This window comes from Rhinoraja longicauda, chromosome 18 (assembly GCF_053455715.1).
Source record: "Rhinoraja longicauda isolate Sanriku21f chromosome 18, sRhiLon1.1, whole genome shotgun sequence".
Taxonomy (NCBI): Eukaryota; Metazoa; Chordata; class Chondrichthyes; order Rajiformes; family Arhynchobatidae; genus Rhinoraja; species Rhinoraja longicauda.
In genome coordinates this window covers 6,994,959-7,013,040 of record NC_135970.1, presented here as the reverse complement: position 1 = coordinate 7,013,040, position 18,082 = coordinate 6,994,959, and the positions used below count along the sequence as shown (strand labels likewise).

Below are 18,082 nucleotides of genomic sequence, written 5' to 3'. Positions count from 1 at the left end.
ACTTTCCTGCCCTGATTTCGTACGATGTTTCATTCAGCTGTTTCACACAGGTCTACAGATCATGGGATTCTGAGGAAGGGACTTCACTGAAGCAAGAACAACACTTGAAGAGACCACGACAGCATTAAAGATCATTTGTTTTGGTCCAGAGAGCTACTCTGACAATGGAGTATGAGACCTCGTTGGAATCCAATGGCAATTTTTCTTTTCTCTATTTTAAAGAGATTCTAGGGTTAAATTTTAAAAGAACACTGCATAGATTTATAACTAAAACCTGAAACTAGATTAGTTATTGTTATTAACAAGAATAAATAGCCACCTTCTTGCTAAATACAGTTAAGGCAGACTTGATAGGTCCCATGCAACCATTTTAAGTGGGAGTTGACGCCAGCCATTCGTGGCAGTCGTACCTGCAGCCCAAGGAACTTTGGTTCAGAGTTGATGATCCAGTCAGAGATTCAGACTGATGATCGAGGGAGGAGAGAAGGTACAAGGGACACATTGCTCCAGGAGGTTACGCTCCTTAGGTGATAGTAGAAGTGGTCAGTCAAGAGGGGCAGGAGGGCAGGACTAGGAGTGAGGAAGGTTTGGGAATGCAGGAGGTGCAACTTTACCCTCAGGCCTTGCTTGCCCAACATGTACAGGGCTCACTGCCTGCATAGCCGAAAGCAGGGAGCAGAGAGTGGACACACAAACTGACCACAGCACTGTGGTGCAGGGAGCTATTCAAGCCAGAGGACTGATGTAGTGGTCATAGGTGCCAGTACAGTTACGAGCTTTTAGTTTTTAGTTTCAGAGATACATCGTGGAAACAGACCCTTCGGCCCATCGAGTCCAAGCCGACCAGTGATCCCCGCACATTAACACTATCCGACACACACTAGGGAACATTTACAATTCTACCAAGCCAATTAACCTACAAATCTGTACGTCTTTGGAGTGTGGGAGGAAACCGAAGATCTCAGAGAAAACCCTCCCGGTTACAGGGAGAACATATAAACTCCGTACAGACAGCACCCGTAGTCGGGATTGAACCTGGATTTCCGGCTCTGCACACAGTAGATATAAATTTTCTGCAACCATAATGACCACAACTGTGTTGCTTGTCCAGGCCATAGGTTGCCTGCGATGGAACATTTAAAGTATGAGGGGACTCCATATCTTTGGAACAGGATCCAATGCTCTCTTCACAATGGCCAAGACCACAGTTCCTCTGTTTCCGTTCAACTTACCTGGAACAGCAGAAAATTAACCAACTTGTACAACATCGAAAAAGTTGATTTAAAAGAGTGCTGAGATGTTAATAGGAATAAGATAGGTGTGCCTCAGGGTTCGGTGCTGGGCCCATTACTGTTTGTCATGTACATCAATGATTTGGATGAGAACATACAGGGCAAGATTAGTAAATTTGCTGATGATACAAAACTTAAGTGGTTTTGCAGATAGTGAAGATAGTTGTGAAAGATTGCAGCAGAATCTGGATCGATTGGCCAGGTGGGCAGAGGAATGGTTGATGGAATTTAATACAGAAAAGTGTGAGGTGTTGCATTTTGGGATGTCGAACAAGGGCAGTAAATGGTAGGCCTCTGGGTAGTGTTGTAGGGCAGAGGGATCTAGGAGTACAAATGCATGGTTCCTTGAAGGTCAAGGCACAGGTAGATAAGGTGGTCAAAAAGGCTTTTGGAACTTTGGCCTTCATCAGCCAGAGTATTGAGTATAGAAGTTGGGAGGTCATGTTGCAGTTGTATAAGACGTTGGTGAGACTGCATCTAGAATATTGTGTTCAGTTCTGGGCACCGTGTTATAGGAAAGATATTGTCAAGCTTGAAAGGGTTCAGAAAAGATTTACGAGGATGTTGCCAGGACTAGAGGGTGTGAGCTATAGGGAGAGGTTGAGTAGGCTGGGTCTCTATTCCATGGAGCGCAGGAGGATGAGGGGAGATCTTTTAGAGGTGTACAAATTCATGAGAGGAATAGATCAGGTAGATGCACAGAGTCTCTTGCCCAGAGTAGTAGAATCGAGGACCAGAGGATGTTGGAGAAAAGATTTAATAGGAATCCGAGGGGTAACCTTTTTCACACAAAGGGTGGTGGGCATATGGAACAAGCTGCCAGAGGAGGTATTCGAGACTGGGACTGTTCCATTGTTTAAAAAACAGTTAGACAGGTACGTGGATAGGACAGGTTTGGAGGGATATGGAACAAGCGCAGGCAAGTGGGACTAGTGTAGTTGGCCGGTGTGGGCAAGTTGGGCCGAAGGGCCTGTTTCCACACTGTATCACTCTCTGACTCTGAGATCCAAGGGTTCGGTAATGTCTGGCATGTCCATAGGCCCAAGCAGGTGGATTAACCAAGGTTTACATGAGGCTGTGAACAACCTGCCTTTATTATTGTTGCTGGAGGGAACCTGGAGCACAGGACCACGATCTAATTGTTGCCGAGCTACATGTGTCAATCAGTGATGGAGGCCAACCAAGAAGGTGGTTTTGATGAAGGATTATGAACAATTAGGATCCAAATCACTTATCTCTGGGTTACTAGTCAAGGTAAATACAAATTGGAACCAGGGCCAAGGAGATTACAGAATTAAAAGTGTGTCTCAAACTTTGGCCTTGGAGAGATGGTTTCAATTCATGGGCCACTGGCACCAGGACTGAGGAGGCAGGGACCCAAACCATCAGACGGGCTTCACTTCCATTGCGCTGTGACCATTGTCCTACGCAAATCAAATAACTTGGGCTGCAGGAAAGACTTTAAATTAAGTGGGAGAGGGGTGGGAAGTGAAGTCTTCAGATGAAGTGAAATTTAACAAGTGAAAGGCAAAGTGATGGTGCAGGTAGTGAAATGAGCAACGATTACCGCAGTGTGTAAGAAAGGAACCTAGCAAACAAACACAAGCCGATGATAAGTGATGTTCTGCAGGGCTCAGTGCTGGCACCCTTATTATAATATATGGGAATGATTTAGGTATGAATCATTCGTGACGTGATCATTAAGTTGCTCAGCAGCTGCAAGGTGGAGCCTTGTACAAAGACGTTACAAAGTCATCGGAGGCCAGGGCCGCGATTGGGAGCTACTTGCAATGATTTGAACTAACTGGGCGATGGATTAGGGCAAGCCGAACAAGTGCAGAACTTTGCCCGAGGATTGTGCAGACAGATGTGGCCATCACAAAACAGCTGGATGAGCACAACTGTCTTTGCTGCGCGTTGAGCCGGGGAGGGCAGTGACCCAGCCAGTTCTGCGCAGATGGGCCGAATGGCGTCTCTTGCACAGAGCAAGCAGCTGTGTGAACCGGCCTCCCGGATGCAGGAACAGCACAGGGATGGGTCCCAGAATGAGTCGCCAAGCCAGTGGGTGATCGCTCATGTTTATTTTTCTCTTGGCAGGTACACTCAAGATCAACGAGAACATAGTCCTTTCTGGCTTGGTTAAGAAATACATCATCTTTCACTCATAAATCGTCACTGCATCTATTCCAGCATTCACCCTGCTCAAACTGCCCTTCATTGTTTAGAAAAAAGGATAGGTTTCATAGACATCTGGACCAGGAACCCATCCAACCATCCGGAACCTACACTGGGAAGTGGCTCAGACCACACAGCATCTTTGGAGAGAGCAACTTCAGTATGTTTGCTCAAAACCCAGGCCATGGGCCTAAAACGTCAACTGTATTCCTCTCTTCATGGATGCTGCCTGATCTGCTGAGTATCTCCTGCTGTTATTAACGAAGGGGCACTCTCAAAAGTCATGGGTCTGCTACCTGAACAGTCTATCAATCATAAATACCGCGCTGTTCATTCTAGTGGCTCGGTACAGCTGCCTCAGGCACCTGGTTAGATAAACAAAAACAAAAACATGAGGGATCGCAAGGTGCCATCCAAGGCCGCGGATTAATAAACACAAGTGCTTAACTGTAGTGTCTGTAATCCTTCACTCAAGGGATAAAAGTGGGAGAAGGAAAAACAATCGTCAGCAAAGACAGAGAGTAGGAGAGGTAGAGGCTGCAGGAAGCATCGATCAGGAATGCACCAGCACTGCGTAGTTGGCTGGGTACAGTCCTGCTTGTCCGCTGCCGAGTTGACCCTTGCACCAGCCTTGTTCATCCTCTTCTCCGATCTTCAGGAACTCTTCACCTGTGGGAAAACACGAGGACAAGTAACCCGGCTGGTGCTGGGGATGGGAGCGACCTGACGAGGGTGGGAGTGGGGCTGCGGTTCATGTCCTGACCCAGGGTGCAGGTGGAGCTGCTGCCGTACGAGGTGGGAAGCTAGGGGCAGGCTTCAGTGACGTACTCCACAGTATGTATCCCACTGCAAGTGCAGTACACAATCTGCAACAAATGCTGCCTTGCTGTTGTTGTGCTCCGCCCACACCTCCTCACACAACCATCAGGCGATGACTAGATCCCAGCGTGGGGCAGGTCAGGTCAGGTCAGGTCAGGCCGCCCCCTCCCCACAAAAGGCCTCATTTATTTAGCGACTGGCCCCCAGAAGCTGCTGCCAGGAGTCAGCAAGGTCAATGCACCGTGAATGCAGGCCACGTACTGGCTCCTACACTGGTGTGGTGTCCTGGTAAGGCCACAAACTTGCTGCTGTGAAGCAGAAGTCTTCAGGCTTCAACTGGAACTTAGTCAGGCAACTTCAGGCTAGAGGTTAGAAGTGTAAGTCCAAAGTGGGCAAAATTTGATGCTGGCTTTGTGCCTGAAACCATGCACAGGATTGAAGTTAGCAAGCAGTGTGCAAAGACAGCCAAAGGTTAATGGGCCTGCAAAAAACAAGCCAGGCTCCATTTTACAGTCCACAGCATGCAAATGTGTTCCACATAACATGCTTGGCAATTGGTGCTCCACACCTCCACTGTCCTGAAGCTCGATCCTCCCACTTCCAAACCCTTGGGGGAAGAGTAAAGAGGAATATTTGGCTGCATGGCCATCCGCTGCACTGTAAGCTTCCATGGGCCCAACTACTCTTGCACAGATACAGCATGGAAACAGATCCTTCGGCCCACTAGTCCATGCTGACCACCAAACACCCATTTATACCAATCCTACATGAGCCCATTTCATTCCTACCACATTCCCATCAACTACCCCAGATTCTACCATTCACCTACCATTTACATACACATGTGTATTCACATACACATGGGGGCAGTTTCAGTAGCCAATTAAACTACCAGCTCACACATTGCTGGGACGGGTGGAAAGTGGAGGACAGAGGAAGGTGCAAGGGTGAAGGTATAAACACCACAGAGACAGCAGCCAAGGTCAGGCTTGAACCCAGATCTGTGGCATGCTAATGCCCTCTATCAGCTGCACCACTGTGCCCGCCAGTGATCAATACCTTGGTATAGGGGTCAGGCTTTGAGCAGCTCAGAGCCTCTGTATTCTGCAGTGAGTGACTCATCTGTTGACACTCCAAGCCTTTCCACCATCTTTGTTTATATTCATTCAAGGGATGTGGGCTTCACAGGGTGAGCCAGCATTTAATTGCCCATCTCCACTTGCCCTTGAGAAGGTGACGATGAGCGATCATCTTGAACCGTCGCCATCTTGAGGTGTGACAAGGTGACCCACCATGCTGTGAGCAAGTTCCAGGAGTTTAACCTAGCGATGGTGTAGGAACGGTGATGTATTTCCAAGTCGGGATGGAGGGTGACTGGATGGGCAACCTGCAGTTGGTGCTTTTACTGCCCTTATCCCTCTAGTTGCGATTGGCCCCGTTTGGAAGATGTTGTCTAAGGATTTTCGGCAAGTTGCTGCAGTGCATCTTGTGAATGGTACAAACTGCTGTTACCCTGTACCAGTGGTGATTGTGACAGGGCACCCAGCAAGTGGACCACTATGTCCTGCGTACTGTGTTGGAAGGGGTCCTTCGGCTTGATCAAGCTGCGGTCATCCAGATAGGTAGAGCGCATTGACTCAAGCCTTGTGGATGGTGGGAAAGCTTTGGGAAGTTGGGAATGCGAGCCGCTTGCTGCAAGATTCCCAGCCTCTGACCTGCTCTTGTACCCACTCCAGTTCAGTTCCTGGTCAATGGTATTCCCCGCCCACAAGGCACAAGTCAGGAATGTGATGGAGTACCCTCCACTGGCCTCCAACAACACTCAGCGAACACAACACCATCCTGGAAAAGAAGTTTGCTTGATTGGTTTCCCATTCACCTGCCGAAATATTCACACCCCCCCCCACCCTTGGTGCACAGTGATTGCAGTATGAAACAGAAACAAACATATAGCTGTTACTTTCCTCAGCTACACCGACAGCATCTCCCAAACTCACAACCTCTTCTACCTAGGGCAAACAAATTTGTTAAACAAATGTTCTGTCAGACAAATGTTATGCACGGCTGGCTTTTTCTGCTGGGGGACCACCTCAGACCATTGAACTGCATGAGGAATCCATTGCAGATTGGATCACTGGGGGTCTTTCTTTGGGATATGTGGGTGGGTCCTGGTACCAAGAGCTGGCCTCAGGGCGGGAGATAAAGTGATTGAGATGCACGTGTCCAGGGTGTAAGGGGGTATGGGGAGAGGGCAGGAATGGGGTACTGACTGAGAATGATCAGCCATGATCATATTGAATGGTGGTGCTGGCTCGAAGGGCCGAATGGCCTACTCCTGCACCTATTGTCTATTGTCTAAGATGAGAATGCTGGAAACATTCAGATCAGGGGAAGGAGAAAGAACAAATGTTTTGGGTGTTCGACCCTTTGTCTGGCACAAGGGCAAAGGCACATGGGAACCCAACCACATGAAGTGTCCCTCCAAATCATTTACCACCCTGAGCCGGAGAATATCACCATGCCTGCACGGCTGCTGGGACTAAATCCTGAAACCTCCCAACCACCCTTCATGGGAGAACCTTCATCGGGGGGACTGGAGCAGTTTGATATTATGCCTCACCACCACCTTCCCAAGAGCAATTAGGGTAATCAAACATAATGCTGGCCTAACTCAGCAGGTCAGGCAGCATCTCGGGAGAGAAGGAATGGGTGACGTTTCGGGTCGAGACCCTTCTTCAGACTGGGTCTGATCAGTCTGAAGAAGGGTCTCGACCCGAATCGTCACCCGAGATGCTGCCTGACCTGCTGAGTTACTCCAGCATTTTGTGAATAAATACCTTCGATTTGTACCAGCATCTGCAGTTATCTTCTTATAATGCTGGCCTCACAGATGACAACAAAATACAAAGACAATTAAAAAAAAGTTTCATCCTTTTTGTCCCATGCTCCCCCTCATCCTCCGTTATCCAACCAAGACAATCCCAATGTCCTGTTCACTGTCCACTGTTCCCATTCAACACCACCCAACACTCTCACATTGCCTTCAATGTCCCAACCAGTCTGATTCCAGTCTTCAGCTCAATCACCAAGTCCTTTAACCCAGTTCGGATCGCCGACAGTTTCAGGGGGAACTGCCTGGGGTGGTGCAGAGGTGGTTGGGGGGCGATGAGCGGGCCAGCGATTCACAGAGGGACTGGGGCCCTGTGCAATGCATGAAGGGTTGGGTGCTGGTGGAATCCCATTATAACTGGTGTCAATGGCAAAGGGCGATGAGCTGGATGCAGAGGCTAGCAGAGTGAAAGGCGAGGACTGGGGCAACTGTGACAGCAAAGGGGGTGGGCGAGAGCAGAATCCCATGAAATTGAGGAAATGAGAGAGAATTCAATGGATCCCAGTGAAAGAGGGATTGCTCTGGGTGGGATGTGGCTGGGTCTGGCAGTCTGGGAATGTGAGCAGGGTGGGCCATTACTCTGGGGAACAGCAGCAGGGTTAATGGAGTATTGGCGTTATTTCTCAGTGTGTTGTTGGTCAGGTTAGGCTCTGTTGTGAGGTGCCCTTTGCTCTTGTCAGCCAACTGATACTGCTAGGTTGTGAGAGAAGGTGGAGTTGGGGGCATTGATCACCACATGAACATGCAGAGCATCTGAAGGCCACTTGGGCAACATTGCGCATCAAAGCCAACGTGTGTTAGTTGGTCAGTACCTGCAGAAAAGCTCAGCTCATCAGCCTCCTGCCCCAGGTAATCATACAGTGCTCGCACTCTGACAGCAGATACCTTCACTGCCGCCTCCGGTCCCGACATGCACTTCCTCGGACTGTCGTCATCCGACCAATCCGATGAGTGATCTTTAACTCCGCTGTGGGAAGGAAGGCAGGGATGAGTGCAAACGTAGCGAACGATCGAGAGAGTGAGAGAACAGGGAGAAATAGTGATGACCAGCGTGCTGCTGGGAGGAGGGACTTGTAGAGACAGCAGAGAGTGTGTGGTTATCAGTGGAGTCAGAGCGTAAGCTAGAATCAGGTTGGGCGAGGGGTGGAGACACTGCTGTCAAACACCTGCCAGGACAGTCAAATACTCCGAGTCCGCTGCCTTCCTTTGAGTAGCTGGTTGTCCAAACCTGTTTCCTGCTGCCCTTTGCTCATCTCCTGGCACATGGACCCCCTCACTGCAAACAGCTTCCATTTATGACTAAACTATTCACGATTCTCAGCCTCTGCACTCCCAACAACCCGACATGCCCTCGTCTCTCCTCGTCACCCAAATCCCTCATCCCTGGGACCTTCCCGGGAAACTCTTCAGTCTCCTCTGCTTTGCTTTCCCAAGGACGGACGCACAAAATGGAGAATGGTACTCCGGCTGAGGTGTGAAGAGTGTTTTACAGCAGATAAAGCAACGTGCCCGCCGCTCGCTGCGGATTAAGCTAAAGATTCTGTGGAGTTTCAAAGCACCATCTAACAGTCACCCGTCAACTTCAATGCAGCAGGTATAACCCATTCCTGATATTGTTTCTCCATTAAAATATATCACTTCATTATTCTGTTAGATACCAATTGCAAAGTGCCAGCCTGTTTCATCGGAATATATCTGTCCTTACAACCTAATAATTGTTTGCTACATTTGATGTGTTTTTTTAAATTTTGCTGGCTGCAGACTTTGAAATGATGCCTTGTATACACAAGTGCAGGTCGGTAACTCATGTGGAATCCACCGTTCAGCAGCATTGAGAGCTGGCAGTGGGCAGACCCTGCCTCCAACCCTCTGCACACACGCCTGAGGCAGACCAATGTCAAATACCTTTTTGAAATTCTATCCCCACTTGCCAGTCAAACAACCAAAACTAATCTCAAACCACGCACTCTGTCTCTGTTTCGCCAGCTGTCATTTACCAGCCTGGACCATTCAACGTAACAATCAATCTTTTTTTTAACAGGACCCCGTCTCTAGGTTCACACATCACCAGCGTTACATTATCTCCTCCCTGATGTGTTCGAAAAAACACTTCTCATTTTCCTAAATAAGGGCATAATATTTGCAATACTCTCTTCCCCAGAGGCAAACCACATGTGGCCAGAGTTTCCATGAGAGAGGGAGGGAAAGAGAGAGAAAGAGAAGGAGAGAGAGAGAGTCAGGAAGGCAGGGAGCAGAGCAGGGCTAAAGGGGAAGGGGGGGGGGAAAGCAGGTAGGGGGGCGGGGGAGGGAGGCTGGTAGGGAGGACCGAAGGGGGGGCTGGGCAAAAGGGGGGGGGGGTGGGGGTTGGAGGAAAAGGTATGGGGGGGAGGGGGGCAGGGCAAAAGGGAGGGGGGTCACAGGAGAGCAGGGCAATTGGGGGGGTTGGGGGGGGGGGGGAGGGGAGCAGAGGAGAGTGCTGAACAGGCTGGTTACTGACATTTGCCGATGGCCATCAGGTAAAGTTGTGTCTGAGACTGTCTTCCCCTCCATGTTACACCTGCATTGTTAAAAAGCAGTTTAGGAACAGTAAAATCCTCTATCCACCCACCGATCTCCCTCCTCCCTCCTCCCTGCCTGATCCTGCACGGTCAGGAACAAGATCACACAGTCTTGCCTCCTGTCATTCTCGACCTTTCTCTCCAGTGGATCTGCTGCCATCAGGGTTTGAGTGTCACTTCACCCCGGCAAACCCCATCCTTCACAACCGCCTTCATCTCCTCTGAACTTCCCCAAGCCCTTTCAGGGCCTCTTTTGATCTCTTACTCCTCATTATCTCTGTAACTCCCTCTCCCCTGACGCTCAGTCTGGACCCAAAATGGATGCTGCATGTCCCTCTGAGTCACTCTAGCATTTGGTGTCTATCTTCGGTTGTAAACCAGTATCTGCATTTCCTTCCTACACCCTTTCATCATATGTTCGGTGCCCTCGAAGCTCGAAGGGGCTGAATGGCCTACTCCCTGCACCTATTGTCTATTGTCTATTGTCTATTGTCTGCTGTTGGAGGTGAAATGGTTGTGCCTTGTGTGTGTGCGCACATGACAGATGTGGAGAGGGCAGTGTGGGGAGCACTGGCCGATGCCCAAGAAGGGGCCTTGCTACGGTGGTCCAGTCCACAATTACTCTACCACCGTCGGCTTGGACCCAAGCCCCAGGAGTCTCTCCCTTGGCAAAGTGACCGCAGCTGGCTTGTCGAGGTGTTGGCAATGGGTAGTTGGGGGGCAAGTGTGTTTGCCCCCCCCCCCCCCCCTCTCACCCCTGGGTGAGTAGAAGATTCAGTTAGCAGAGGTAAGCTGGCATCATCTCCACAGGCAGGGGGCAGTGCTGCCGGAGCTCACGGGAGCAACCGCTCCGACACCTCTGTGGAAAAAAAAAGCCTAAATAAACAGCGGGGAATTTTAAACCAGCGGGGAATTTACCCAGCGGCTGCTCTGGCACCAGCGACAGCTCTGGCACCTAAAACATTAGCGCTGCAACACTGTCCACACCGTCAGAGGAGGCACGGAAGACCTCCAACCACACATCACAGTCTGCAGACTGCCACCCTTGTGCCATGGAAGGAGAGAGAGTAAGGGGCGAGGGCAGGGATGGGGTGAGGGGTCGTTGTCGGAGGCTTGTACCTGTCCTGTGGAGAGGTGTGGGACATGGAGTCACTGGACGGCAAGATGTTGGTGAGCGTCACTTCCTCGATGACTTGACCACACTTCTCCTTACGGTGTATTGCTCGGTTTGCCTCAGGAAACCACTCCTTTCAGGGGCAGAAAGAAAATGTACAGGTGGCAGGAATGACTATATTTACAGCGTGATTATACTTATAGCGATGCTCAATGCCATGTGGCCCCTGGGTCTACAATAATTCCAATGGAAGCAATCCCTTTATTCCCATTTCCCCCTCTCCTCCTTTTCCTCTCACATGCTAGCAGGAAATCCATGTGGTCTCGACAGGACCACTGAATGGTTTCGTCATTCAAATGGACCAAGAATAAAGGTGGCTGCAGAAAGCGGTGGATATTTCTCAATACTGAGCTCCCCAGCATTAAAGATAACGTGCTACAATGGTCTGGGTTACCTAGAAAGAAAACTGATAATTACTTGTATATTTATTTGGCCCCGTTGGTGCATTTAATGTGCCTGCAAAGTTGCACAAGATAGAATCTCTTTGTTCCAGTCCCGATGCCACACGACAAGTAAACCTGCTCTTGACCCCCTCACCTTTTGGCAGGGCGTGCAAACTCTGCCAGACAGCACCCGGAGGTCAGGGATGAACCTGAAGCAGCAAGGCAGGCACTGTAACGGCTGCACCACTCTGCTGCCTGGAGTTTGCTCTGCAGAAGTCCTGCTTCTTAGCTTCTGGTGTATGCACCTTCTCCAGAGATTAGCCCAACGTAAGTAGGGATGCAGGCACCGTATGCAGTGCAGAAAGCTAATGGAATGTTGGCCTTCAATAACAAGAGGAGTTGAGTTTAGGAGCAAATAGGTCCTTGTGCAGTTGTACAGGGCCCTAGTGAGAGTATTGTGTGCAGTTTTGGTCTCCAAATTTGAGGAAAGATATTCTTGCTATTGAGGGCGTGCAGCGTAGGTTCACTAGGTTAATTCCCGGGATGGCTGGACTGTCGTATGTTGAAAGACTGGAGCGGCAGGGCTTGTATACACTGGAATTTAGAAGGATGAGAGGGGATCTTATTGAAACATATAAGATTATTAAGGGGTTGGCCATTTAGAACGGAGACGAGGAAAAACTTTTTCGCCCAGAGTTGTGAATCTGTGGAATTCTCTGCCTCAGAAGGCAATGGAGGCCAATTCTCTGGATGCTTTCAAGAGAGAGTTAGATAGAGCTCTTAGAGATAGCGGAGTCAAGGGATATGGGGAGAAGGCAGGAACGGGGTACTGATTGTGGATGATCAGCCATGATCACAGTGAATGGCGGTGCTGGCTCAAAGGGCCGAATGGCCTACTCCTGCACCTATTTGTCACGAAAGGACTTAACTACACCTCCTACCCATCCCAAAGGGTGCATGGAGAGGACTGAGGTACCCTCCTGCTGCAGTCTGCTGCCCTTGTGCAGGTAGCTTCTACAGACCCCCCCCCCCCCCACCCTCCTGCCTTCCACAGAGCGCAGTAGCTGCAGGTCGCAGCTTCCGTGGAATGTGGAATCCAACGAATTAGATGGAAGGACTGCTCCACAGTGTTTCAAACAAGAAGGGTCAAGTTTGTACAAAAATAGCCAGAGCTGGGAAATCCTGAGGTTCAGCTTTGGTTGATGGGCTGACGATCATTTTCTGATCTGGAAATGCCAATGTTTATCTCATATACACGGATCCCACATTCACTTCACTGTCCTGTGCTCTCTCCACCATCAATGTAAACAGGTCCTCCAGCCCATCCCAGTACCACAGAGCAAAGTGGACTGTGTGCTCGTAGTCACTGGTGATCTCCACCAGTCCCGAGCATGTGCCACTGGCCTTGTGCCTCTTCCCATGGCTCAGACTCACTGTCTTCCCCACGGATCAACACACAGTCCCTCTTGCTTCATGGTGAACACGCCAGGACTGGGACAGCCAGGACATCCCTCTTCCCCACCACGAGAACGAGAAAGATAGAGAGATAGAGAGATAGAGAGATAGAGAGATAGAGAGATAGAGAGATAGAGAGATAGAGAGATAGAGAGAGAGAGAGAGAGAGAGAGAGAGAGAGAGAGACAGAGAGAGACAGAGAGAGACAGAGAGGAGAGACAGAGAGAGAGAGACAGAGAGAGAGACAGAGAGAGAGACAGAGAGAGAGAGACAGAGAGAGAGACAGAGAGAGAGAGACAGAGAGAGAGAGAGAGAGAGAGGAGAGGAGAGAGAGAGAGAGAGAGAGAGAGAGAGGAGAGAGAGAGAGAAGAGAGAGAGAGAGAGAGAAAGAGAGAGAGAGAAGAGAGAGAGTGAGAGAGAGAGAGAGGAGAGAGAGAGAGAGAGAGAGAGAGAGAGAGAGAAGAGGAGAGAGACAGAGAGACAGAGAGACAGAGAGAGACAGAGAGAGAGAGACAGAGAGAGAGAGACAGAGAGAGAGAGACAGAGAGAGAGACAGAGAGAGAGACAGAGAGAGAGACAGAGAGAGAGACAGAGAGAGAGACAGAGAGAGAGAGACAGAGAGAGAGAGACAGAGAGAGAGAGAGACAGACACTCACCTCGAACTGCGGCCAGTTCATGGCCATGCCGGGGCCATGAGTGTTGTGCCACCACCGCAAGTCCTCCTGGTCGTTGGCTGCGACAATGGTCTTGTGCAGGTCCCGATAGATGGTGCGGAAACTGCAACAAGACCAGGGCAGAGGCTAGTTACCAGGCTCTGGCTTCTGCCTGCCATCACATAGGAGGTAGCCCGAGGCCTGTGGGTCAGGTCCCGTTCCAAAACAGGGCATCACCAAGTACTTGGGGTGCGGCTAAGCGTCTCGCCCCACCGAGCAACCCTTCAAACTCGTCAAAGCTGCAATACAGCTTTACCCCGAGAAATGGCACATGGACAGAGAAGCTGCAGGTGAAGCCAGCGTCTATTTTCCATGCTTAAATGCTGGCAGGCCATTCATCCACAGGAAGGACCAAATGCAAGTCCTCCCCCCCCCCCCCCCCATATACCAACCCAAGTACACTATCCAGCAGATGGAGATGAGACCAGGTCATTCTCAGCCCAACAAAAACAAACTAAATTGTAGATACTGGAACTCAAATCAACCTCAAACCAATAGACAATAGACAATAGGTGCAGGAGTAGGCCATTCGACCCATCGAGCCAGCACCGCCATTCAATGTGATCATGGCTGATCATTCTCAATCAGTACCCCGTTCCTGCCTTCTCCCCATACCCCCTGACTCCGCTATCCTTAAGAGCTCTATCTAGCTCTCTCCTGAATGCATTCAGAGAATTGGCCTCCACTGCCTTCTGAGGCACAGAATTCCACAGATTCACAACTCTCCGACTGAATCTCCGATCTAAATGGCCTACCCCTTATTCTTAAACTGTGGCCCCTGGTTCTGGACTCGTCCAACATTGGGAACATGTTTCCTGCCTCTAATGTGTCCAACCCCTTAATAATCTTTCATGTTTCGATAAGCTCCCCTCTCATCCTTCTAAATTCCAGTGTATACAAGCCTAGTCGCTCCAGTCTTTCAACATATGACAGTCCGCCATTCCGGGAATTAACCTAGTATATCTACGCTGCACGCCCTCAATAGCAAGAATATCCTTCCTCAAATTTGGAGACCAAAACTGCACACAGTACTCCAGGTGCGGTCTCACTAAGGCCCTGTACAACTGCAGAAGGACCTCTTTGCTGCTATACTCAACTCCTCTTGTTATGAAGGCCATCATTCCATTTGCTTTCTTCATTGCCTGCTGTACCTGCATGCTTACCAGAGCAGCTAGTGGAACCTAACCAGTCAAGCAGCATCCGTGCAGCGAGAACCCAGTCAACGGTTCTTGTTAGGACCCTTCCTCAGATCACAGCGAGGAGGGAAAGATCATGAGGGAAAGAGAAGGTTTGTTTTCAGGGGAAATTATATGTTTGAAACAAAGAGGGTAAGGACAAATGTGGTAAATAGATGTGTGACTGTTTAAAGGGGTCAATTTATGGAATAGTTGCAACAATGAATTAAAAGAGTGTAGTAATTTGTGTAAATTCAAGAAAAATGTTCCAAAATATTACATTTGAAAGATACAAAATATGTGATCAGCACTGAGAAATAACTGACATGACAGAAATGATGGTTCTTGACTATATTTGTGTTTCTTTCTATGTTTTGTTTATCTGCTTCGGACTTATGATGTTCTGTTTTTTAAATTATATTTTGTTAAGTATTAAGGGGAGGCACAATAAGCTTTGGCTTCTGCCTACACCATTTTTGTCAGTCAGAAAATATCATGTGTGATTATATTGTTTTATTTTTGATACAATGATTTCGTACTATTTAAGTTTCACATCTGTATGGTCAATCTGTTGTATTGTATTGACTGGAAAATAAATAAATAAATAAATAAATACATAGACAGATAAATAAATAAATAAATAAATAGATAGATAAATAAATAAATAGATAAATAAATACATAAATATATAGATAAATAAATATGTAAATAAAATGATGGGAAGGGAGAGAGCCGTTTACAGGGGGCCACGGACAAACAGGTTGCGATGGGAGTGGGACTGAGAATTAAGGTGGCAGCAAGAAGAGAAAATATCCCAATCCCTTTCTGGTTTCCTCCAGTGCAGAGGAAGCACATTGTAAACACCAAATACTGTAGACTAGAGTGCAAGTAACAAGAGGATCGCTGCTTCCTTTGGGGGGATTTTCTAGGTCCCCAAAACCCTTTTGAACCATGCAAACTGGCAGTAAAGAACAAATCCCACTTCCTCAACCACAGGCAGGGCCGAACCTAACTCACTGGAGCAACACTGCAGGCCAGGCAGCTTCTATGGCGAGAATGGACAAACAATGTTTTGGTTGGGACCATTCTTCATACTAATCTCTGTGCGTTCGCTGCCCAGAAGCTACCTGAACTGCTGGGTTCCTCCAGCACACTTTGCTGTTCAAGGTTTCAGCGTTCGCAGGTTCTAGTGCCTCCATTTAGCCCACAGAAGCAGGAACCGTCAATGGTCCTGGTTACAATCCCCAGCAGGAAGCTCGTCAGCAGGGTTGGGAAAGTTATGTCAAAGCATCAGTCAACACCCCAGAGGTCAACTCCACCCGTGAGCATTTCCAGCACGCTCAGTTTTATTTCAGATTTCTAGCATCCGCAGGGGTTTTTTGCTTTGGTTTCTGCTGGGGCTCCCACATCTCAGGCATTGCTCATCTCTCCTCCCCTTGCCATTTTCCTCCAATCATTCCAACCTGTCTCTCCTCTTCCCCGTCCCTTTACTCTCCCCGCACCCTGCCTCGCCAGGTAAGGTCCTCACCTGTCCACGCTGGAAAGGTCCAGGTGCGTGTGGAAGTCGAGCAGGGACCTCCTTGAAGAATTGGAGACGCTTCCTTCCTCACTGTCCTGGCAGGTATCAAACACCTGCTCCATGTCTTCCATGTACTTGGGGTTGTATCTGTTCAGGTCCTCCAGAGATTTCTCATAGCGTTCACGACTCTGCACCACAATGAGCGGTCAGTTTCAACCCCTCTCCAAACCACACATATCTCAGGACAGATTCTGATCTCCCTGTTCCACACCTTTAACCCACCCTGGGCACCTCTATATTCCACCCCCAGGTCAACATCATTGCCAGAACGGTCAGGAGCGAACTTCAAGCCCCACACCTCAGTCACGTCCATAATCCATAGACATTTCGCCGTGGTCCTGGTTGAGAGCCCTGGCCAGGAGGGGAGATCCTGAAGAGAGGGTCTCGCTGGTGAAGGGCCCCTAGATCAGAACTGAAAGGCGGGGAGGGGAGACGGGCTGGATAGTGGCGAGAGGGGCAAGTGACGGGGACGGGTGCAGGAGAAAGAAAGTGAAGGAATGACTGGGTTAGACAATGACAGGAGACCAGACGTGGGTGTGAAATGGGATGGGTGGGGACACACAGGACAAGTTGGGGTGGGAGAAACAGGCCTGGATGGTGTGTACTATGAAGGGTGGATTTAATATCCTGCAGAACCTTCGGATGAGGTCGTGAGCTGACTCTGACCCAACTAGAATTCACATCTCAGTCGACCTCACCTCGAGAGGATGTTGCCACCAATCCCAACTCACCCCCACCACCGAATGTCCAGTCCCGCCAAGCCCCCCGTGAGCCGGTCACACTGGTTGACACTAGTAAACATTGTGGGCAGACAGCCACCACTGTAGGCAATCCTTCGATGGTCCCCCGTGTCTGGTCCCAGTGGGCAGGGAGACACCCACATGCTTAGTGGGGTGCCGGCAAAGTACCCTCCCCCCAGACACGCCCCAGCACGACCTGGCAACTCCCCCTCCCCATCTCCCACCCTGGGTGCCTCCCCATCCCCTTTCCTGCTTCACTGCACCAAACACCCCCATATCCTGCCCCTCCAACATCCACTCCATTGTCTCACTCTCCTGATCGCCCAACTCCCTGCCCTGGCATTTATCCCTCCCCCATTGCACTGCCTCCAGCAGCCCCAGCCCCAGCCCCACATGCACGCTCCAGCCCCACTGCTCCCTGACCTTCTCCATCTCCTGCGAGCTCCTCTCCACGCGCTCCTGCAGCTTGCGGAGCTGGTCCGGGGCCATGGACTGGTCAGCTCGGCCGTTGTTTTCCCGGACCTGTGCAGCTCGCTCCTCCTTGCAGGTGCCATGGAAGCTCCGCTTGGCCACCTCCACCTGCGGCAGGGCAGAGTTCACTCGTGAGCCGCGGCGCACCGTTACACCGTGCACGCCAACAGTCGGCAGCCACCACAGCTCCAGCTGTTCAACAGCGCCGACGCTCCCCCATGCTAGCCCGGGCACCCTGAAGACTGTCTGGATCCCCAGCCAGGGGCACCCCAGAAACTGCCGGGATCCCCAGCCAGGGGCACCCCAGGAAACTGTCTGGATCCTCACCCCAGGGCACCCAGAAACTGCCTGGATCCCCACCCCGGGGCACCCAGAAACTGTCTGGATCCCCACCCAGGGGCACCCAGAAACTGTCTGGATCCCCCACCCAGGGGCACCCAGAAACTGTCTGGATCCCCAGCCAGGGGCACCCAGAAACTGCCAGGATCCCCAGCCAGGGGCACCCAGAAACTGTCTGGATCCCCAGCCAGGGGCACCCAGAAACAGTCTGGGCCTCCCTCATGCCCCGGAGCTCACCAGACACCATCTCCTGCTTTGTGCCAGGGGCACTGAGAAACCGTCTGGGTCATGTCCGGACCACAAAGAAACTATCTCTGCC

At 50.2% G+C, this 18,082-nt stretch overlaps 1 pseudogene across 1 annotated transcript in view; it reads right to left on the bottom strand.

Annotated features, from left to right (window-relative positions):
* Window positions 1-3,910: 3,910 nt before the first annotated feature.
* Window positions 3,911-18,082, bottom strand: part of LOC144602462 (protein kinase C and casein kinase II substrate protein 3-like) — a 49,841-nt pseudogene continuing 35,669 nt past the window's right edge. Inside the window, exons 6-12 of the transcript XR_013548445.1 lie at window positions 17,377-17,901; window positions 16,163-16,341; window positions 13,403-13,523; window positions 10,854-10,981; window positions 9,674-9,733; window positions 7,989-8,143; window positions 3,911-4,136 (exon numbers count right to left, since the gene is read on the bottom strand). The product of XR_013548445.1 is annotated as a protein kinase C and casein kinase II substrate protein 3-like (transcript). The remainder of the gene's footprint in view (window positions 4,137-7,988; window positions 8,144-9,673; window positions 9,734-10,853; window positions 10,982-13,402; window positions 13,524-16,162; window positions 16,342-17,376; window positions 17,902-18,082) is intronic.